The sequence below is a fragment of the Neofelis nebulosa genome, chromosome 4, assembly GCF_028018385.1.
Source record: "Neofelis nebulosa isolate mNeoNeb1 chromosome 4, mNeoNeb1.pri, whole genome shotgun sequence".
Classification (NCBI taxonomy): domain Eukaryota; kingdom Metazoa; phylum Chordata; class Mammalia; order Carnivora; family Felidae; genus Neofelis; species Neofelis nebulosa.
The window spans coordinates 64535910-64560112 of NC_080785.1; the positions used below are offsets into that span (position 1 = coordinate 64535910).

At 36.4% G+C, this 24203-nt stretch overlaps 1 pseudogene; it reads right to left on the reverse strand.

Moving 5' to 3' along the window:
- Window positions 1-4471: 4471 nt before the first annotated feature.
- Window positions 4472-5478, reverse strand: LOC131508414 (large ribosomal subunit protein uL30-like; annotated as a pseudogene).
- Between the last annotated feature and the right edge of the window lie 18725 nt (window positions 5479-24203).

Sequence of the window (24203 nt, forward strand, 5' to 3'; positions counted from 1 at the left end):
TGAAACTGAAGGAATTTATGTGGATTTTCATTGAATGAAAATCATAATCTATTTGATAGTTTCTAACTTTCTATTTTCTTTCACACACTGCTCTTGAGGTATAATATACATTCAGAAAACTGCATATATCATAAGCATGTAGCTCAATTTTCATAAAATGAACATTTTCAGTTAAACTTCAGCTAAAGCCCTTCCCGCCCCCCGCCCTGTCATGCAGGAGTAACCATTCTTCTGACTTCTCACATAGATTAGATTAGCATTTAAAATTTTTGTGTGTGTGAGTGGACTTAGACTGCATGCACCTCTTTGTGTCTAGCTCTGTTCATCAATATCGTGTTAGTGAGCGTCATCCATATCTTTTCCTAGTTGTGGAATGTTAGCTCTCCTTACTGCATGGAACTACGTGCATGCCTTTCTACTGAGTGGATGCTGAGAGAATGGCTGGCTCGAGCAGGCTTTTGCAGCTGACCCCAGAATTTTCCAAAATAACTGCACGAATTCACACACTCAGTAGGAATTTTTGACATCTCCATTACTCCACATCCTTTGCAACACTGGGTATTAATTTTTTAAAAATTGGTTTTAGCCCTTCTAATAGAAGTAGAATGATAAATGAATTGTGGTTTTTATTTCCTTTGGAAAAAAAATATTGTGTCCCTTTTCACCTGCATTCTGACCACTAGGATATTCCCTTCTGTGAAGTATGAAGTCTTTGGCATAAGTTTTTAGTTGGGTTGATACATAGGAGATACTTATATAAGATGCATTTAAGTCCTTTGGGTATGTGTCATGCAAATGTCAATCACTACAGTATGTGTTTTTATTTTTGTTGTCTTTTAATGAGCAAAATACTTGAATATTTGATCTTAAGATCACATTAATGTGGTCCAATTAATTTTCAGTCTATAAACAGCCTTTTTTGTCCCTTGTTTAAAAAATATTTACTAACTCTATGTTCATAAGGATGTTTCATACTTTATTCTAAAATATTTGTTTTGACTTTTACATTTAGATCAGCAGTTGACCTGGAATTCCCTCCCTCCCTCCCTCCCTCCCTCCCTTCCTTCCTGCCTTCCTTCCTTTCTTCCTTCCTACCTCCCTTCCTCTTTCTTCTGTGAATGGTAGATGAATCTAGGTACAATTATTTCATAAGAACATCTAATTTATCTAATACCACTTTTAGACAAGACCACTTTTTCCCATTGCACTGCAGAGTTGTTTTTTTTTTTTTTTTTGTCATAAATTAGGTGACAGAATGTATAGACAAATTAGTGCACTGTCCATTCTTTTCAGTTGGAAAAATCTGTCCTTGTGCCTATCCCACATTGTCTTCATACAGTTTTATAATGAGTCTTGACGTTTGGTAATGTTAGTACTCAAGATTTGTTCTTTTTGAAGATTTCTTTGGTTATTCTTGGCCCTTTGCATTTCTATATTAGGATCGTCTGATTTCCACTAAAACTTCTGACATTTAAATGGGGAATACTACTGATTTATTGCCGAAAGATGAATCATCTCCAGATTTAACACTTTTACTCCACTTTTGCTAAGGATCACTGTTAGCTGGGCCTCTCTATAGGGGTGCTTGAGTGATCTCAAGGTGTGGTTGATTGTTGTCCTCAAAGCAAGCGATCCAAGAGAAATAATTAAAGAAAAAGGGACCAAGATGGAAGCTGTAGAGTCTTTGATAAGGTAATCTTTGAAGTGACACAGTCACCTCTATGGCATTCTGTTGAGCACACAAACCAACCCAGGTGTAATGTGGGAGACCATTACAAAGGTGTATGAATATCAAGAGATGAAGATCATTGGAAACTAGTGTAGAGACAGGGTTTTATTAAGTCTATAGATAAATTTTGAGAGAATTGGTGGTCATACATTATTGAGTCGTGTAACCAAAAACATAATATATTTCTTCATTTATTTAGCTCTTGTTTAATATTTCTCAATAATGCTATTTAATTATTAGTGTAGTTTTCACACGTTTTCTAGATTTACTTCTAAATATTGACTTTGAGGGGTACCTTCATGGCTCAGTTGGTTAAGCATCTGACTTTGGCTCAGTTCATACATGATCTTGCTGCCCGTTGTTTTGACCCCCACGTCAGGCTCTGTGCTGACAACTCAGAGCCTGGAGTCTGCTTCGGACCCTCTACTTAACTTTCTCTCTGCACCTACCCAACTCACATTCTCTCTCTCTCACTCAAAAATGAAGATTAAAAAAATATTTGACTTTGAATGCTATTATAAACTATTTCATTTTTATTTATTTTTTATTTTTTTTAGAGTTTAGTTTTGAAAGAGAGAGACCTAGTGTGAGTGGGGGAGGGGCAGAGAGAAAAGGAGACACAAAATATGAAGCAGGCTCCAGGTTCTGAGCTCTCAGCACAGAGCCCCTTGCAGGGCTTGAGCTTGGGAACAGTGAACTCATGACCTAGCCCCAAGTCGCATGCTTAACCAACTGAGCCACCCAGGTGCCCCAGTTATTTCATTTTTAAATCTAAATTCCTGTTGTGGCTATGAGACATAAAATTTAGTTCCTTGGTCTTGTATCGAGTGAAGTTGCTTAATTTGTGTACTAGTTCTAAATTTATTCTAAACATTGTCTTACATATTCTAAGTGCACACTTATGTCACTTTTTAATATTTTTATTCTTTTCCAATTCTTAATGCTTTTTTTTTCTTCTTCCTTACTACATGGGCTGGGATTTCCAGTAAATACTGAAGAGAAGTGATGATGATGAGCATCATTGTCTCATTCTTATCTCCTGATTGTTGAAGTATAATATGCATACAGGAAAGTGTGTATCATAAGTGTACAGCTTAATTTTTATAAACAGAAATCTGTCTATTCAATAACACCAATATTATCAACAAGTCAGAAGTCCTCATTTTGGAATAGTAACCTCTTGACTTCAAACCACATATTTTTACCTGCTTTTATACTTACACACATGGAATCATGCAGTATGTAATCGGTTATGCCTCAATTTTTATTACTTTGCCACTCTTGGAAGAATTTGTTGATATTGTTTATGAGGTAAATTCCCTTTTATTTCTAGTTTGGCAAGAGAGTTTCTAGAAAAAAAAACATAAATGAGTGGTGACTTTTATGAAATTCTTCTACTGTGTTTGTGAAAACACTTGACTTATTCCTTATTTTTCTGTTGATGTGATCAGTCCTAGTGATTTGTTACTAAACCAGGTTTCATTCATGGAGTAAGTCGCAATGGTCTACTGTCTTGTTTTTTTCTTTTTCATTATCGCCGAATAGGACTTATTTATATTTTATTTAGGATTTTTGTCTATATTCTTGAGAAAGATTCTGTAGTACTTTTCCTTTCTTACAATGCATTTATCATGTTTTGGTATCAATATTATTCTAATTTCTTAAAATATATTGGGGAATTTTCTTTTTCTGTTATTACACAGAGTCTTGTGTAACACTAGTATTATCTATATCTTTAATATTTCAGAGAATTCACTGATGAAGTCATCTAGACCTGGGGTCATTTTTGTAAGAATGTTTTTAATAGTGGATTTAATTTCTTTACTTGATACCAAGTAATTCAGGCTCTCTGTGTGTTTTCATCTTCCTGTAGTTTTATTTGATGAATTTTTGCAATTCATTCAAATATTCTAATTTACAACTAAAAAGTTGTTTATAATCACTCATCTTTTTTGATGCAGCTAGAAACAGTGTAAATATTAGTATATTACCTTTTGTCATCTCTGATTTTGTTGTTTTATTCATTCTAATACTTTTTCCTTACTTTGTTTTGCTAGGGGTTAATTTTATTAGTATTTTCAAAGGTTTAGGGTTTAGTGGCTCCTGGGTGGCTCAGTCGGTTGGGTGGTCTAATACAACTCAGATCATGATTTTGCAGTCAGTGAGTTTGAGCCCCACGTCGCGCTGTGTCCTGGGTGCTCAGAGCCTGGAGCCTGCTTCGGATTCTGTGTCTACCTCTTTCTGCTTGCCCATTCCCTGCTTGCTCTCTGTCTGTCTCTCTCACAAAAATAACAAACAATTAAAAAAAAAAAGTTTAGGGTTTCTATTTTTGAATGTTTGAATTATATTTTATTGATTTTTCTTTTATATTTTTAGATTTGATTCACTTTTCTCTTTCCAACTTCTTGAAAGAAAAGCATACATAATTTATTCTTAAGCTTTCTGTTTTCCTATATGGGCATTTAAAGTTGCAAATATGTTCCTGATCTTACAGGAAAACTTTCTCAGCTTTTTACTTCTGAATATGATGTAAGCTGTGGACTTTTCATATATGGTGTTTATTATGTTGATATAAGTTCTCTCTTTATACCCATTTGGTTGAGAATTTTTATCATAAATAGATGTTGAATTTTGTCATGTTCTTTTTTTATTGAGATGATTTATAGGTCTTTTTTTTTTTTTCAATTTAAAAGTAGTTGTTGATTAGCTGACCAGATTATAAAAATAATCATAGCAGATACCTCAGTTCATCCTAATAATCTTACTGGTCTGATCTTCCCTGTGCCAGCATCTTTACCTTCTACAAAATGAGTGGTCTTTTTCTTTATTCCCCCACAAGGAGAAGATAACTTGAAGGACCATAAGAAGTTGTTTGCTTTTTTGATATGTTTTTTTATTTTATTTATTTTATTTATTTATTTATTTATTTATTTTTATTTATTTTTTATTTATTTTTGGGACAGAGAGAGACAGAGCATGAACGGGGGAGGGGCAGAGAGAGAGGGAGACACAGAATCGGAAACAGGCTCCAGGCTCCGAGCCATCAGCCCAGAGCCCGACGCGGGGCTCGAACTCACCGACGGCGAGATCGTGACCTGGCTGAAGTCGGACGCTTAACCGACTGCGCTGCCCAGGCGCCCCTTGATATGTTTTTTTAACGTATAGATCTTATGAATCAGGTCCTCTGTGCAGATGATGCCGTTTTTACCAAGACATCATGCAATCAATGTGTTATTTGTCAGGGAAATTGGCTTCTTGTTGATTTTGCCATAACCACACTTGTAAATCAATTCATTCACTCACTACATGTTTGGGTACCCCAGTGCTCTGTATGGTTCCATAATCCTTAGCATGTTGACTGAAGCCTCTTTGAACTTAACACAGGTGCCATTGAAAATCTGGTGAAGGTGAAGAAGGTGCAACACCTTTTGAACCTTTGGACTCAACACTATTGATAGCTGTAAGGTCCTGATGACAAATGCCAATTGGGGTTCCCCAAGTACATAGAGGTTGCCGGCTTTTCTTGCCATCCTAGCCAGTTGAATCTCAGTTGTGTACATTTGCCTATGTTCCTTGTGGTGACGCTTAGCTTTTTCACAGATGAGCTTCTTCATCTCCTTTTGAGGCATCTTTTGGGCATACTTCCTTCTCAGACACTTGATCTTCAACTCTGTGAAATCCCTTCCCTTTTTCTTAAGGGTTTCTGGCATAGCAGGAACCTTCTTTTTCTTCTCTCTACCATCCTCCATGGTTCTATCTGGAAAAAAAAAAGAGATGACCATGCAGTTTTTATCCTACATTTTGTTAATGCGGTGTATCGCATTAACTGATTTGCAGATGGTGAATCATCCCTGCATCTCTGGAATAAATCTTACTTGGTCAGGGTATATGATTATTTAAATAGTTGAATTCATTTTGCTAATATTTTGTTAAGGATTTTTGCATATCTGTTTTTAAGGAATGCCAGCCTATAATTTTCATTTCTTGTCATATCCTTGTCTGATTTTGGTGTCATAATCACTGGCCTCATAAAATGAATTTGGATGAGTTCCCTCCTCTTCTGTATTTTTGGAAGAGTTTGAGAAGGATTGGTATTTATTCTTCTTTAAATGTTATGTAGAATCACAAGTGAGGCTTTCTGGTCTTGGACTGTAATTTGTTGGGAGGTTTTTGAATACTGTTTAATCTCCTTACTAGTAATCAGTCTGTTCAAATGAGTTTGGATGAGTTCCCTCCTCTCTGTGTTTTCAGTAGAGTTTGAGAAGAATTTGCATTTATTCTTTTTTAAATGTTTGGTAGAATTCACCAGTGAAGGCTTCTGGTCCTGGAATTTAATTTGTTGGGAAATTTTTGAATGCTGATTCAATCTCTTTACTAGTAATCTGTTAAATTTTTCTATTTCATCATGATTCAGTCTTGGTAGGTTGTATGTGTCTAGGAATGTATCCATTTCTTCTGAGTTGTCTAATTTAGTGTATAATTATTTGTAGTAGGCTTTTATGATCCTTAGTATTTCTGTGGTATTACATGTAAATTTCTTTAATTTCTGTTTTTATTTTTTGGATCCTCTCTTATTTTCTTCATGAGTGAAAATGGATGAACTTCAAGGGCATTATGCTAAGTGAAGTAAATCAGAGAAAGACAAATGCTGTATGATTTTTTTTTTAATGTTTGTTTATTTTGGGAGAGAGAGAGAGAGAGAGAAAGTGAAAGAGGGGCTGAGAGAGAGGGAGATAGAGAACCCGAAGCAGGCTTCACACTGTCACCCTAGAGCCTGATGCAGGGTTCGATTCCACGAACCATGAGATTTTGACTTGAGCCAAAATCAAGGGCCAGATGCTCATCCAGCTGAGCCACCCAGGCACCCATGTATGATGTCTCTTAATGTAGAGTCTTAAAACAAACAAGTAAACAAAAAAACCTAATAGGTGGAACAGATTAGTGGTTGCCGGAGTCAGGGGTTTTAGGGTGGGAGAAATGGGTGAAATCTTTATTTTTAATATAAATTGTTTAAATTTGTTTTTAATGTTTGTTAATTTTTTGAGAGAGAGAGAGAGAGAGTGTGTGCACGCACACACACAGGCCAGGGATGGGGAGCCAGAGAGAGAGAGGGAGATGCAAAATCAGAAGCAGGCTCCAGGCTCTGAGCTGTCTGCACAGATCCTGATGCGGGGCTCAAACCCATGAACCATGAGATCACGACCTGAGCTGAAGTTGCACACTTAATCAACTGAGCCACCCAGCTGCCCCAGTAAATTGTTTAAATAAAATAAGTGAATTGACTTTAGGATTAAAGTATTACAAAATAGCACAACAAATTATTACTCTAAGTCTCAAAAATAAAGCTACAAACAGGTCTCTAAATCTTGCTTTTTAGCTATGTCTCACAAATGTTCTTTCCTCACAAATGTTGGAATGTTTTAATTCCAAGTTTTATAATTTGTTTCAATTTTTCTTTGTTTCTTGCATCTTTTAGAGAAATATTTAATTTCCAGGAAATTAGGAAGTTTCTTTTGTGCACTTGCATGTTCTTGTTCTGGTTTTAAGTAATTCCTAACTTTCACTATGGTTAGTCAGCATACTTTAAATAATTTAAATTCTTTGCAGTTTGTTGATTCCTACATTATGACATACTGCCAATGTTAGTAAATATTTAATTTGTACTTAAATATAAATCTTCATCGTTGAGTGTGGTATGCTAAATATGTGAAATACAATTCTGTCTATGTAATCAATATTTTTACTTATTTTCCATGTCCGTAACAGCTTCTTGATGAATTGCTAACACTATGTCGAAGTCTTTTGTAGTGATGATACATGTGTTTCTTCTTTTAAGTTATACGAATTTTTGCTTTATGTATTTGAGGTCATGTTAAAAGATTCACACAAGTTTGAGGTTAAAAAAAATTTTTTTTAATGTTTCATCTATTTTTGAGACAGAGACAGAGCGTGAGCAGTCGAGGGGCAGAGGGAGAGAGAGAGGGAGACACAGCATTGAAAGCAGGCTCCAGGCTCTGAGATATCAGCCCAGAGCCCGACCTGAGGGTCGAACTCATGAGCCAGGAGATCATGACCTGAGCTGAAGTCAGGCACTCAACAGACTGAGCCACCTAGGTACCCCACACAAATTTGAGATTTTGATAGCCTCCTTTATCTTTATGAATACCATTTCTTATGTCCACTAATGATTTTTAAAGTCTACTTGTTGGGAAATTGATAGAGCTAACTCAAGTTTCTTTTAGCTGTTGTTAACCACCTTTTCCCAAAAACCTTGAAATATGAACTGTTGATTTTGTTTCCTGAGAGGATGCCTCTTTTTCAATACCATAAATGCTTCCTCTCTGTGGGTATGTTTCCCCAAAGGGCTAACTCGGCAAAGTAGAAACACAACTTGAGAATGAAGGAGATCGGAGGTTAATGTTTCTCTAAAGTTGTAAGTTTTGGGGATTCAGACAAATCTTTTCCAGTCCATGGAATTTGTGCATTTGTTGCTGCTGCTTCTCTTCTATTAAGACAGAAACTCCATGGGGCGCCTGGGTGGCGCAGTCGGTTAAGCGTCCGACTTCAGCCAGGTCACGATCTCGCGGTCCGTGAGTTCGAGCCCCGCGTCAGGCTCTGGGCTGATGGCTCGGAGCCTGGAGCCTGTTTCCGATTCTGTGTCTCTCTCTCTCTCTCTGCCCCTCCCCCGTTCATGCTCTGTCTCTCTGTCCCAAAAAAAATAAATAAATAAAAAAAAGTTGAAAAAAAAATTAAAAAAAAAAAAAAAAGACAGAAACTCCATGAAGAAAATTGGTCTTTTCCACTGATGCTGTAGCCCTCAGTACTTAGAACTGTACCTTGGCAAGTTGGAATTACAGAAATATCTATATGATGAAATGGAATTTAATTTCTCTTGACAACAGTTCTCTGAGAAAGGTTCTATTATTTCCATTTTGCTAGTAACTTTCTTAAGGTGAATAAATTAAAGAGCAGAATCAGAGGGAGGTTTGTCTGATAACACAAGAGAGGGCCTCACACTAGTCTCTTCAGTGGCGGGGAACCTTAGGTGACAGACAATGTGGTAATGTGGAGGCTCATGCCCCAGAGTCCCATTTACAGACCATTTTGCCCCTGTGATTTGGGGCAAGTTACCTAACCTCTCTCTGCCTCTGTTGTCCTGATTTGTAACTAAGGATGAGAGTACCTATCTCACTGAATTATTTCAGGAATTAAGTCTGTTAGTAACCTAGAGGATATTTATTACTTGTAAGGCAGGTTCACTTTTGTCCCCCCCCAGGTAGTATTAGATCCAAATGTAGAGGAAACAGAGAAGTTATCTTCTTGGATTGCTCTCACCTTCTCGAAATTTTGTGCATGCACTTTTAGACTCATATTTTCTATTTTTCTTATGTTACAGGAAGGGAGACATTCTTTTTTACAGTGTACATTTTTTTCTTCTAGGGACCTTGACTCTTCATTTAGTCTCAGACTTTAGGGATGGATTTTCCCATTTCTTCCATAACCCATCTCTCCCTTTCTCCTGGATCTTTCCCATCAGCATTTATATATGTTAAAAATCTGTCTTCTCTTTAAAAACTCTGCATATATTTTTAAACAACCAACACTGTAAACTCAAGAAAATTGGTTATACTTTGAGTCTCTGTTTCCTAATTCCTACTTATTTAAACCATCTTACCCCTTGATTTCCATACTTTATCTGTTAATCATCTTCAGTACAGTTTTTAAATGTTGGAATTCCTAAAGGATAGATAATCTCTTCTGATTGAATATAAGTAGCTCTCAAACTTGGTTGAGCATTAGCATCTCCCTAGGAATTTAAGAAAACTTGCTGATAGCCACACATCTCCCTCAGAGACTGTGATTTAATTAGCAAGGCTGGATTTTAGTGTATTGCTTTTTTAAAATTCATGAAGTTATTCTAATGTTTAGCCAAGTCAGTACTTGAAACTGTCTCTCCAGTGGATTTCATTTATAGATGTAACTTTATTTACTATATATGAGTAACAAACCTCTCTATATTTTAGATTTGGGGAACTTTTCAGCATGTGGATATTGGAGTTTTCAGGAAATCTGAGACCTTGAACAGACCACATATGTCATACTAACAGTATGTAACTTAGTGTAAAAAAACTGAGGAGTGTTTCAGCCATGCTAGAGATAGGTCTAGCAGTCATCTTTATGCATCATTTTCCCTGAGCCCAACTTACTTGATGTTTGGAACTTGATACAGAATACAGCTCGAAAATGGTTGCCTTACAATAGGAAGAAAGAAGGAACCCTAGAGAAAGGGAGAGCTCTATGACTGGAAGAGACCAAAAGGGAAGGTTTCAAGCAAGCAAATTACAGAGAGTGAGAAACTGGAAATCTTTTCTTTTTTTTTTCCCCTTTCTTACTGAAAGCTTGTCACCTTAATCTCTCAAACTCATTTCTGTTTCTTAGGTTATCATGATATGAAAGCTTAGCAACCATACAGATAAAATAAGACTGGTGTAAACTGTTTCTGGAGGTTTCAATTTGTCCGCAAAAATATTTCTGGCAGGGTTATTGTGAAGGGAAAATGAGTTACTAAGTGTGAATGAATCTAATAGAGTGCTTGACAGAGAGCATAGGCTTGCCAAAGTAAATTTGCCTTTCTCGAAGAAATATCTATGGACAGCCCCTCTCTGCTGATCTTTTCACCAGTAAATTTTAAAATCCTGTAATTTATGTCTCCTGTGCATACCAGAGAACTATAAAGTTTCCTCTTCTTTTCCCTCTTCAAGTACTTGTGAAGGATGCCTTAATTTGTCATATAGATTCATACATAGTAAATAATGGGAGATAAAGAATTTTCAGAAACATATATTAGATAACATTTTTCCTCTGCCATGAATTGAAGTTCATTAAATTTTAATATAGTTCCATTACTGCTGATGTTTACAACGTTGTTTTTCATAAGCCTCCGTCTTTGAGAGTGCCAACTCACTAATTAAATATGTTCATTCCAGTTACGTATTCTTTCCTAAACAGTACAAAAGAAAATTCTCTATACTGTCATTATGACCCAGAATAATTCACATTTCTTCCAGGGGAAGAAAACTTCTCAAATGTTTTATTCTCCACTCAGAACCATGCTAAAACCTTGACATTCCTAAATCAGGGTAAAAATTTTGTAGTGAATATAATAGCATGTTTCTCCTAATTAACTGTTACCAAAAAAATTGGGGGATAGATTTTAAAGTTAATAGAAAATCTAGTTTAAACTAACAGCTAAATGTAAATAACTGTCATTTAGCATTTGTTTCCATATTGCTGTAAAAATAGTACAAATACATATGTAACCAAGCAATTAAAAGAAACCTTCTTCTCAGTAAATATTAAACCCATATTTAAAAAAAGAAAAAAGAGTTGGGGGAGGGACACAAAGAGAGGGAGAGGGATTCCAAGCAGGTTCCATGCCACCAGCACAGAGCCAGACATAGGGTTTTGAACCCACGAAATTTTGAGACAATGACCTGAGCTAAAATCCTGTGTCGCACACTTAACTGAATGAGACACCCAGAAACCCCAACACTAAACCCATGTTATTTAAAAGTAAAAATAAAGTTGCTGGCTTGATTTTTAGTAAATTTGGATTTAAATAGTCCTGTTGAATGTTGTTGAATGTAGGTTGGGAGAGGATTCTGTAATCAAGGTGAAATTACATACAGGTCCTGTGATCATTTGAAATCGCATTTCTAGGCTACCGATGAATCAGTTAGCTGATCCCAAACACTCAGGCGGTCATAACTCTTAATCATGATGTAAGCTAACCCAATTTTAACCAGTTATCTATTTGATTGCTGAGTTACTGATAAAAATATGCTTAAAAAATGAATTGTCTTTTGTTTCTCTAAGCCACTTTCCCTAAAGTATCTATTGTTAAGTCATTGAGAAGATAAAAATAAATTTATACTAATCATAAAATTCAATCACTTAATTACACAGAAAAGTGAGGTGATTTTTCCAAGAGCTCACAGCAGTTTATGGACAAAGCTGGAACAGAATTTGATGCCTAAATCTAATCAAATACAGTGTTGTATGTAATAAAGTTTCCTATAAATTACTGTAGAAAGGAAGGAAAGAAGTTGGGGAGCTATGACTTCAATTTTTTTTTTCAAATTTATTCTCCTTAAATTTAAATCCTTAAAAATATCCCTCCTATTGAGTCACTTCTGCATTTTTGATAAAGCAGAAGTATTACTTTATGTATAAATTTAAGGATTAATCAATTCTTGGTACTATTTTTTGATATTGTATACAGATGGAAGTTTGTCATATTTAAAAACATTGAAGTCCTAGCATTTTCAGTACAGAATTTTCACTAAATTAACTAAGATTTATAATCAGTAGGGTCTTAAAGAGTATAGTTACATTTGTATAAATTTATCATAAAATCACTGAATAAATGTGACTAGAGTTTTGAAGGCTTATGAAGATGACTGCTTATATACATTCCTATTTTTCAAGCATTCCAAATGCTTTTTATTTTAAGAAACACAGTTATTAAAAAACTAAAATGTGAATTCTGTTTAGATAAATGTTAGAGTTACCACTTGCATGAAAACTTTTTTTTTTCTGGTGCATAATTTTAGACTGAGGATAACGTTTGTATTTAAATTGTAAGAGAAATTTGGGGTGCCTGGGTAGCTCATTCAGTGGGGTGTCTGACTTTGGGTCAGGTCATGATCTTGTGGGTTTGTGAGTTTGAGCCCCGCATCGGGGTCTGCACTGGTGGTGCAGAGCCTGCTTGGAATTCTCTCTCTGTGTTTTTGTCTCTCTCTGCTCCTTCCTCACTTGTGCTGTCTCTTGTGGTAGAGACCCTTCCCTAAGGAAGGGGGAAAAAAACCCTCAAGGCATCCTGTTTATACGTGTAGATGACAACATCCCTCATGACCTTGTAACGTGAGACCACTAATCAGACTACATGTTGGTATGTTACCATATATGGGAGACAAAGAAGTGGAAAAAAAACCACCAAAAACTGCACCATGTGGCATTCGGGGCTCAGTTCTTCTGGTATGAACCCAACTGAGTGGTGCTGGCAGGAATAAAGTTGTTTCCTGGAAAGAGAAGCCTTGGTGTCACGACTGAGCAAGAATCCTGCTACACTCTGGCAAAATAAACAAAAAATTACAAGAGAAATTTGATTGCACGTAGCTTTTTTTTTTGGGGGGGGGGTACTTGTATCAACCTGATTCCACAAGTTGTAGAACATGGTAATTATATATGGCACAAGCTTTGATATATACATTATTGGACCTTAATATGTGCAATTGTAGTTGAAGTTAATAATTATATGATGAAAATCAAAGTGTAGTTTGAACTTTTGACAACTTACTCAACTATAGTAAAATACAGTTCAAATGTTTTTTTAAAGTAAATGATTTTAGAGGCAATGTCAATCATCATGGGAACCACAAGCTTAAAAACATCTAGTCAGTCTAGTGTGGGTTTCATTTTTGTGTGCTTGTCTAACTCTGCCTTACCTAAATAAGGAGTTTAATTTGATAACCTTAATTATGACCTTGTCAGCAATTTTTGCATTGACCTGTTTTAAAAATTCTGAATACCAACTGAATTGAAATAAATTCCCCACATATTTTAATATTCTCATGTATTTCTCTGTATTTTTTGACTCTTTAACATTACATATAAAGTATTAAAGTCTAGGGGAGAAACTATTATTCTGAGAACACATTTTTTTCCTTTATTGCCCTTGAGTAGGAGAAGGTGCATGTTGAAAATAGGCTGTGACCTAGGTTGCCCTCAGCCCTCTTCCTCCTCCCATACTTCCCTCCCTTCGTGCCTGCCCTCCCACAGTATTCTTCTAAATTAAACTGTTCATTAGCACTATTGCAACCTTTGAATCCTTTGTTTTTTAACACAACATTTATAATATGAGTTCCCTTTTGAATTGTCAGCAAAATTTTGAGAATTAAAACTTTGACAATTGAAAGCTTTCTTGTAAAACCAAGCCTGACTTCAACGCAGTTCATATTGCACAGTTCATATTGCACAGTTGGTTGATATTTGATATTTTTCATAAGCCTGATTTGCCCAAATGCTTCTCTTATTTCTAAGTGTGTGTCCTCCAGTTTTGCACAGATAGAAAATTTCTAATATCTTAGGAATAGGGAATTTGATTTTAAATACAGTGTATATAGTGAAGCCTGTCTTTCAAACACGTTGCTATTTTCACATTTGAGCTTATGGCAGTTGACAATTAGTTAATGGAATAAGTACCTGAGGGCATCCTTCTGTAACACAAAAAGGAAAAGAAACCAGAGGTGAAATAAACACAAAAGGAAATAAATGTTTTATGGGCTGGTTATAAAGACATGACTTTAATACTGTTGTATATAGTTTTTGAGAACTCTAGTGGGACAAGAAACAAATTGTGTGTCTAGTGAAAAACTTTGCCTGGTTGGCCCTTTTCCTTTCAGGACACTCTGTAGGTTTCATCTTCTTAAAAAGAGCAAGTTATCAACATGTACTGCCTTTAGAGTTGCTCAGACATCCCTTAATTAAGAGTTACTTTTATCCAAACTCATTTTCTAACTCTTAAATCTCACGGTCATCAAGAAAATAAAATCAAAAGTTGGAAGTAAGAAGGATATTTGTTTTGCGAATGTAAGTTGAACACTTGGCTCAAGTTAAAGGCAATAAAATGTTCTCTTTCTTGCTAATCATGACACATACCTAAATTAGGGGAAGTCTTTTAAAATGATTATATAACATACTCCATTAGAGCACTTTTGAGTTATTTTATTCTTACATAGTATTTGAAAGATAGTTTATGGTTTTATTTTAGCACATGTTAATGCAAAGTATGTGAATGATCCAGCAAGAAAAATATCAAAGTGATGGAAAACTTAGATAAAAAGTCAGTGGTAGAGTTACCATTGTGAATTCCATTAATGTGTGTGTGTGTGTGTGTGTGTGTGTGTGTGTGTGTGTGTGTGTGTGTGTATATGGACTGGAAATTTACATCTGACATTTAAAACCGTGGTTAGAATTGGCTACGTACATTACCCTTGAAAAGACTGTCCCAAGTCAAAGCAGGAAGGAAAAAAAAGATAAATTGCTTAGAAATGTTTTTCACTTAACTAAAAACTCAATCTCAATTTTAAGAATAAAATTCAACTGTTAAATTTATTTGGGAAAAATTTACAAAGAGTACAGATTCTAAGCTGTATCTAATTATAAATCTGGGTAAGGAATTAGAATTGTGTTTGTGATGTAAGCAATCAATTATTATTTGTACAGTTTTTCCCTCTCAAGGAAAATTTTTCACCTGACATTCATCATATGTCTAGAAGTACCAGTTCGCAGAATGTTGGAGAATTTAGAGAATTCGAAAGGTCAGCCATCCTCACTTGTGAGAGTACTATGTTTATGAAATTATATGCAAGAAAGGATACTGTATTCTTGTGAATCTCCCAAAAGAAAACATCAGGGAAGAAGCCATAACACAGTTAACTAAATGATTACTTATAAGACCACCTTTCCAGGGCGCCTGGGTGGCTCAGTCGGTTGAGCGCCGACTTCGGCTCAGGTCACGATCTCGCGGTCCGTGAGTTCGAGCCCCGCATCGGGCCCCTGTGCTGACAGCTCAGAGCCCGGAGCCTGTTTCGGATTCTGTGTCTCCCTCTCTCTGACCCTACCCCATTCATGCTCTGTCTCTCTCTGTCTCAAAAATAAATAAACGTTAAAAAAAAAAAATTAAAAAAAAAGACCAACTTTCCTTAATAACTAGGAATTTGGACCTCCCCTCTATGGTATCAAAGGATGTTGGTGTTAGAATTTGTTTTACTTCTACTACAACTTAAATTCATACTCTGTGATATGTTAATTGTCTCATAGGGTTCTGGTCTGTGACATGTTAGTGACAGGAATATGTCAATTAAAAATAGTGTCATTTGAAAATGGAAAATATGTGGAAACATTTATCATATTTCTTGGAGTTTTGTTCCTGAGAGGTCTTTAGGTTTTTCACTTATCTCCTCAGAAGGTCCACTTTTTAAGTCATGCCTCATCCCTGAGGGACAATAGAATGTGTTAAGAACATGTGGAAGACTTGTTACCATTTTACACATTTCATTCATTATCAGATGTTTTATTTTACTTTAATATAGAGGCACTCACAGCTCTGTGGTTCTGAGTATTCTAAGAGGAAAGAAATAAAGTAAAAAGGAAATAAGTATCATGGCTTTTTCCTGAGTCACTACTGAAATAAAATAATACTAAGTTTTGCAATTCTCTTTTGCCCCAGAATGACTTTTTCTTTACCATGTAAAAAATGCCAACACGATAACTGAAATAAATATGAAATGATATTGTCTCCAAAATAGTAATTACGGTGGCCTACTTTTAAAGAAGTAGAAAAATAAAGGTCACCGGGGTGACCTGGATGGCACCTAGGTGGCTCAGTTGGTTGAGCGTCTGACTAGGGATTTTGGCTGAGGTCATGATCCCAAGATTGTGGGATCAAGCCCTATGGAGGGCTCTGTGCTGAGCATAGATTCTGCTTGGGAGTTTCCCTCTCTCTCCCTCTCTGTCCCCCTCCCTTCTCCTCCCTCCCCCACCTTCTCCCTCTCTCTGCCTCTCCCTCTGACCCTCCCCCACTTGTGCTCTCTAAAATAAATTAAAAAAAAATAGTACTCTACACTCAAAAGCAGTATTTAAATGATGAAAACATTGGGTAAGTTTGGTTTCATAGTTGGTACATGTTACCATTGAGCTCTGCATTATCAACTTGGTTCATTGTAGTCACGTAGAGTTTTCAATAATTAAAGATTACACCCTCATCTCACTGCCCTTCCATCAGCCTCCTCAATAGTATAGAGAAGCTAGAGATTAAAAAATGCAACAGCTCATGGGAGAAACATCTTGTAGTCCTCTTAGTATGAATTGGTAGCTTATTTGTCCATAAACAGGATAGCAGTCTTCATTTATTAAAAAAAATCATTACCTGTTCTACTGTCTAACACTCCTGGTTGACTTGAGTGTTTTATGTCTTAGGCTCAGATCATCAGTAGCTTAAATTGCCCAGCAAATTAGTAAGTAAGGATCTCCATGCCTTAAGGAATATAATAATGCCTCCTGGAGTAAGATGTTAGCAAAGTGATTCCTGAGTATTTTGAACTTGGTGTACTCCATTTGCTGTTTTAATGTAGTGAGTGGATAAGAGTAAGACTGCATTTCTTTAGTCATGCAGACTTTATAAAACCCCTAATATGTACGCAATGTTGTGCTAGGTGTCAGGGATATAGCTCTTTGGCAAGATAAAGTCAATTTCTTTAAGAGGAAAAAGAAGAAAAGTAAAATATACTGAAAACTAAGAGCAAATGAAAATATTCACTCCTCATTTACTGACAAAAAAGTTATGAGTAACAAAATAGTCAAGAAGAGTGGCTGTAAGAACGTGGTTATGAGGGAGAAGGACATGTATTTAGCCTTCCACTTTAGAAAAACCAATTCTCTTTAAGTGTTAAGGTCTTCACTCTGGCCGGACACTGAAGAGAAAGGGAAACTGAATGAGAATTGTGTAAGTGAAGTTAAAGCGGAACTCTAGAAGAATACTGGAGGTCAAAGACTCATGCTTCTTCTTTACATGCTATAAGTAATATTTCCAAGGAAATTCCTTCTGAATGTTAGTTTGGAAAATTTAGTTCTTTTTCCATTTATATACAGGCAGTATTTTTTTGCATTTTTCTATGATAGATAAAATAAGTAGTGTTGCTGCCGTGCCATACATTGTCCCTGCATCTAAACTGAATACCAGTAGGCATTAATACAGTATCACTAGAAAATGTCAGTAATTAAGTAGGATATAAGACTCTGTGGAAGGTATAGTTGGGAGTTCTTAGCTGATCTCTGCCTCTACCATTAACCTGAAAAAAATAAGACTACTGGTTATTTTGCTAGCAAAAATGGGTTTTATTCAGGAATAGCAGAGAATTGGAATTTGCGACAATCAAGCTAAGGTAAGGCCATACCCAAGTCTGCAGAGCAAAGCAGAGGAATGTTCCTTTATAGAGGCAAGGAGGAAGTAGGGAAGGCTGTGATACACTAAAAGTCCAGTGAAGCCAACTACGGGTTTGCAATATAGTGGCTTTTCATTGGCTGAGTTGTGACCGTCTTTCATTGGGCTGGGCTGTTGCCAAGGGAGGAAGGAAGAATAGCATCCTTCTTCCTGCTGGAATAGTGAAGTAGTATCCACATGCAAGGTCCATATTTTCCTTTTGGGTGTGTGATTGACTAATAGTGGTAGGGCATGAGAGCTCTCTCTGTTGGCCTGTTGACGACTCCATTGTAAGTGAGGCTTCCAGTACAATTTTTCTCATTGAAAAATAATTGGCAGTGAACTATTGAAGTTTATTTTATTTTTTATTTTTATTTATTTATTTTTTTAACATTTATTTATTTTTGAGACAGAGAGAGACAGAGCATGAACAGGGGAGGGGCAGAGAGAGAGGGAGACACAGAATCTGAAACAGGCCCCAGGCTCTGAGCTGTCAGCACAGAGCCCGACGCGGGGCTCGAACTCACGGACTGTGAGATCATGATCTGAGCCGAAGTCGGACGCTTAACCGACCAGGCCACCCAGGCGCCCCTTGAAGTTTATTTTAAAATGAATGTTCTGTAGCCAACACACACCACATCTCCATTCCTCTGTACCACACCACTGTACACACACACACACACCACATCTCCATTCCTCTACCACTGGACACAAGTTGCTTTCATATCCTGGCTATTGTAAATCGTGCTGCAGGAAACACAGGGCTGTATATAACTTCAAAATAGAGTTTTCATTTTTGGGGGATAAATATGCAGCAGTGGAATTACTGGATCATATGAGTTTTCTTTTTCTTTTTAATTTTTGACTTTTTAATTTTTATTTTTTTAATTATTATTATTTTTTTTTACTGTTTATTTTTGAGAGAGACACAGAGTGCGAGAGGGGGAGGAGCAGAGAGGGAGACACAGAATCCAAAGCGGGCTTCAGGCCCCGAGCTGCCAGCACAGAGTCCAACACAGGGCTCAAACCCACAGACCGTGGGATCATGAGCTGAGCTGAAGTTGGATGCTTGACCAGCTGAGCCACCCAGGTGCCCCTGGATCATATGTTTTTTTCAAATGTTAAGTTTTTGAGAATCCTCCATACTGTTTCCAAGGTGGCTGCACCAATTTGCATTCCCACCAAAAGGTCTGAGGGTATCATTATCTCCACTTCCTCACCAACATAATGTTATTCGTTGTCTTTCAGATACTAGCCATTTTGTCATGACTAAGGTGATCTCATCGTGGTTTTGATTTGCATTTCCCTTTTAATTAGTGATGTTGAGCATCTTTTTATGTCTGTTGGCCATTTGTTTCTCTTCTTTGGAAACATGTCTCCTCAGGTCCTATGCTCATTTTTAAATCAGATTATTATTATTTCTTATGTTCTGTTGTAGGTGTTTCTTATATATTTTGGATATTAATCTTTTATTGGATATAACATTTGCAAGTATCTTCTCTGATTCAGTAGGTTGCCTTTGTTTTGTTGATGGTTTCTTTCACTGTGCAAAGACTTTTTAGTTTGACGTAGTCCTATTAATTTATTTTTGTTTCTGTTTCCTTTTTCTGAGGAGACCTGTCTAGTAAGAAGTTGCCATGGGTAATGTCAAAGAGATGAATGCTTGTGTTTTCCTTAAAGAATTTGATGGCTTCAGGTCTCATATTTAGGTTTTTAAATCCTTTTGAATTTATTTTTTGTGGGTGGTGTAAGAAATTAGTTCATCTTCATTATTCTGCATGTAGCTGTCCAGTTTTTCCAGCACCATTTATTGATGAGACGTTTTCCATTATACGTTCTTGCCTCCTTTGTCATAGACTAATCATATAAACAGAGGTTTATTTCTAGGCTGTCTATTGTGTTCCATTGATCTATAGGCCAGTTTTTGTGGCCTATACTGTTTTGGTTACTACAGCTTTGTATTGTACCTTGAAATCAGGAATTGTGATACCTGCAGCTTTTTCTTCCTCAAGATTGATTGGCCTATTTAGGTGTTTTGATTCAGCTTCTGTGGTTTCATACAACTTTTAGGATTATTTACTGCAGTTTTGTGAAAAATACTATTGATATTTTGATTGGATTTGTGTTGAATCTATAGATTGCTTTGGGTAGTATGGAGACTTAATATTCTTTGAATCAGTAAGTGTGGAATATCTTTCCATTTGCTTGTGTCTGCAGTTTATTTTTATCAGTGTCTTAAAGTTTTCAGTATACAGACCTTTTATCTCCTTGGTTAAATTTATTTCTAGGTATTTTATTCTTGGTACTATTGTAAATGACATTGTTTTCTTAATTTCTCTTTCTCATACTTTATTACTATATAGAAATGAAATACATCTCTGTATATTAATTTTGCATTCTGGAGCTTTACTGAAATTTATTAAATTCAATAGTTTTTTTGGTGGAATCTCTAGGACTTTCTGTAATATATTGTCATATCATCTACAAATAGTGACAGTTTACTTCCCCACTAGCTTGGATGCCTTTTATTTCTTGTTGGATTGCTGTGGCCAGAAGTTTCAGTATTAGGTTGAACAAAAGAACGATTCATGCCTTCTTTTATACGTTTGTTTTTATGTATCCTGATTATAAAATAAAATCACATACTTTGTTGGAACGTGATAAAATACAGACAGAAGTGAAGTTAAAAAATGATTTTGAATTCCAGGACATAGAAACGGTCGTCATATGTATTTTCGAGAGCTACCTTTAAAAGTTTGACAGGCACCCCAAACAGCACACATTAGAAACACTTTGGATCCATCTGCATAAGTGAGATTCATCTGTGTACAAATGGTCTTCATTAATATGTATTTAGACACATACATACACACATTCTGTTTCTCTCCCTCTGTCTTATGAAGTCACTTTTTCTTAACATCTGGAAAATTTCAAACATCAACAAAATGCGGAAAAAGTAATAGTCCTTTCTCACACCTTGTTATATGTATGTATTTTAAAGAAAATCTCAGACATTATATTTTTGTACCCATAAATATTGATTCCTCAGTATATCCACCCCAGATGGCTTTTTAAAATATAATCCTGTATCATAACACTATTTAACAATAAAATAATGTTTACATATTGAATCTATAATTTCCCCCGGTCATATAAAAAATGTTTACAATTGGTTTGTTCTGATCTGTATCCAAACAAGGTCCAAACAGTATATTTGTTTGACAATTGCTTCCTTTTTTTTTTTTTCTTGCCATTTATTTTTTTGAGCATGACTCTCCAAACCGTGGAAGTGAGAAGGACAGCTGGAAGTACTCAAAAAGAGGCTGAATGAGGCTGTACCAGAAATAATTTCTATATTGGTTGTTGTAAAGGCGCTCCCACCTCTAAGGCTTGTTTCTAGAAGTAAAGTAATCATGGGTGCAGTATTTCAGCTACTCTGATAGAAGCTTGTGCATCTCCACTGACGGCCATCCAGCTCCTTTTCAGCTACTTCTCACACCAACCATCGTGGTGGGAAGGGGAATGAAGACTTGGCTTCAGTTCTTCTAGGGTCCAACACCAGGCAGAATATCCCCTTCCTTACCGAGATGGTTGGGGCCATGCAGGTGATTAGGCAAGCAATTGGCAATCTTTATATGCTTTGTTTTTATCACAGATATGGCATCTTCCCCTTCACTGTCATTCTATCCTGGTTGCATATCATTTAATGACTAAAACAGCTTCCTCATTTGTTACCCTCTGTTCTTTAACCATGGTAATTCACTGCTTGACTATATTTCTGTTTTTTTAAAAGAATACTGATTCATTATATTCTTATCTCTAAATAGCTAGGCTTCTGTTTTTTTATGCTAAATTCCAAGTTTTTATTCAATTTTTAAGCCCCTCTAAAATTAGTCTCTTATTGAATAAACAAGCCCATTCCCTTGCCTTATCAGGATTTGATGTCTCTTCCACAATCAGGTGTATAGACCCAGGGCAGATAGCCCCAGGCATCGTGTACAACCCTTAAGCCATTCCCTTAACCTCTGTGAGTCTTGGTATAGTTACCTCTAAAATGAGAATAGTAAATACCAATTTAGAGAAATATTAGTGGTAGAGTAAGACACTGTACTTTGCTTTGCAGATAGCTCATTACCAATGTCACTTCTCTTTCATCACCTTGTTCCCTTTTATTTATTATACCCAAAGTTATTTTAATTGGACATATCCTTTATTTTGTGCCTGATATAAATTCTAAACATATTTTTATTACTTTTTAAAATACATTTTAATAGTAAAGCAAATCAGTGAGGCTGATACCAGTGCTATTTATTATATATGTTGCAAGTTGAAAAAAAATTACCATGTGCTGAATTTGAGGGAAGGTCAGAAAAACTGAATTCCTTTATTCTCTTGTAAACGATTAACTGCAAAAGGAGAAATTTTACATAGTGGTTAAAGAAGTCATTGGTCCTTACATTTTATGTAACTAAGCATGGTTATGATAGGCAGTAATAGTTGGAACAGTGACTCTTTGACACTGACAAAGGAGTTATCACAATTCATTTGCATCTGTAGAAATTTTCTCACATTTAATAAACAACCCTCTTGCTAAAGAAAATTTTTAATAAACATTAAAATTACTTTAATAAACATTAAATTAAAAAAAATAATGTTTTTTACTCATTTTTGAGAGACAGAGTGAGAGCTGGGTAGGAGCAGAGAGAGAGGGAGACACAGAATCCAAAGCAGGCTCCAGGCTCTGAGTTGACAGAACCCCATGTGGGACTCAAACCCACGAACCATGAGATCATGACCTGAGCCGAAGTTGAATGTTTAACTGACTGAACCATCTAGCTGCCCCAATGTTTGTCTATTTTTCAGAGAGAGAGGCAGAATGTGAACGGGGGAGGGGCAGAGAGAGAGACACAGAATGTGAAGCAGGCTCCAGGCTCTGAGGTGTCAGGACAGAGCTTGACCAAGGGCTTGAACCCACCAACTGTGGTCAATCATGACCTGAGCCAAAGTCAAATGTTCAACTGACTGAGCTACACAGGTACCCCAAGAACTCTTGATGATTTTTTGATTGCACTTGGTGTTCTTACCCTGCTCATGGGCCTTGTTTCTCAAGGTGTCTGCTTTTAAGGTGAGCTGGCTTAAAGAGTTTTCACAAAAACAAGAGCCATGACCAAGTGATCTATGCCCTAGAAGTATTTTCTAGTAACAAAATGACTTTGTGGACATTTCAAACAATCCAAAGAATATAAAATTATATCTTTATTCCAGAGCTAAGAATTCCTAGGAAATAAAACTTTCCTGAGACCACAGCATGGGAGCTTTTAGTGTTGCTGTTTTGTTTACCACTGACCCTGTTTTTTTCTTTCCCCATCATTTTGCAGTTTTTTGTACTTTATTGTTTTCTTTGGTTATACATTTTCTGGTAGAGCAAAGTCAATTTCATTTCATCATCATAGACAACCATTCATTTAGACTCCAAGCTGCTCAAAGAGGTATTATATAAATATTTGATTAAAAATAGAGGCTTTCTCGGGGCGCCTGGGTGGCGCAGTCGGTTAAGCGTCCGACTTCAGCCAGGTCACGATCTTGCGGTCTGTGAGTTCGAGCCCCGCGTCGGGCTCTGGGCTGATGGCTCAGAGCCTGGAGCCTGTTTCTGATTCTGTGTCTCCCTCTCTCTCTGACCCTCCCCCGCTCATGCTCTGTCTCTCTCTGTCCCAAAAATAAATAAAAAACGTTGAAAAAAAAATTAAAAAAAAAAAATAGAGGCTTTCTGGCTCTCAAGAGAACAGGTATAAAAATCATAGCCCCCTTTCTAAACCACAGACTCTGTCTAATAAAGCAGCAGTATCTTTGAGAACCTGAGAAGTTAAAAGCAAGCTCTATAACTTAAACTACACTCTGAATTCATTTTAATTCTTTTTCTTACATCTTAGATATAAATCTTTATGTTTTCACCTAACTTGGAAATGCCTATAACATGTGTAACTCTAGACTAATTGCTTTGAGGAATATAGGCATACCTCGAGATACTGTGGGTTCAGCTTCAGACCATTACAATAAAACAAAAATGCAATAAAATGAGTCAAATGAATTTTTTGTTTCCCAGTGCATATCAAAGTTAGGTTTAAAATATACCATTGTCCATTACAAGTGCGGTATCATCATGTCTAAAAAGTGTGCATACCATAATTTAAAAATACTGCTAAAAACTGCTAACGATCATCTGAGATTTCAGCAAGTTGTATTCTTTGGCTGGTGGAGGGTTGATACTGACTTGTCGACTACTCGGGCTGGTGGTAGCTGAAGGTTGAGTGGCTGAGGCAGTTCTTAGGAAGAGACTACAGTGGGGGCATGTGGGTGGCTCAGTCGGTTAAGCAACCAACTTCAGCTCAGGTCACGATCTCAAGGTTTGTGGGTTCGAGCTTCACGTCA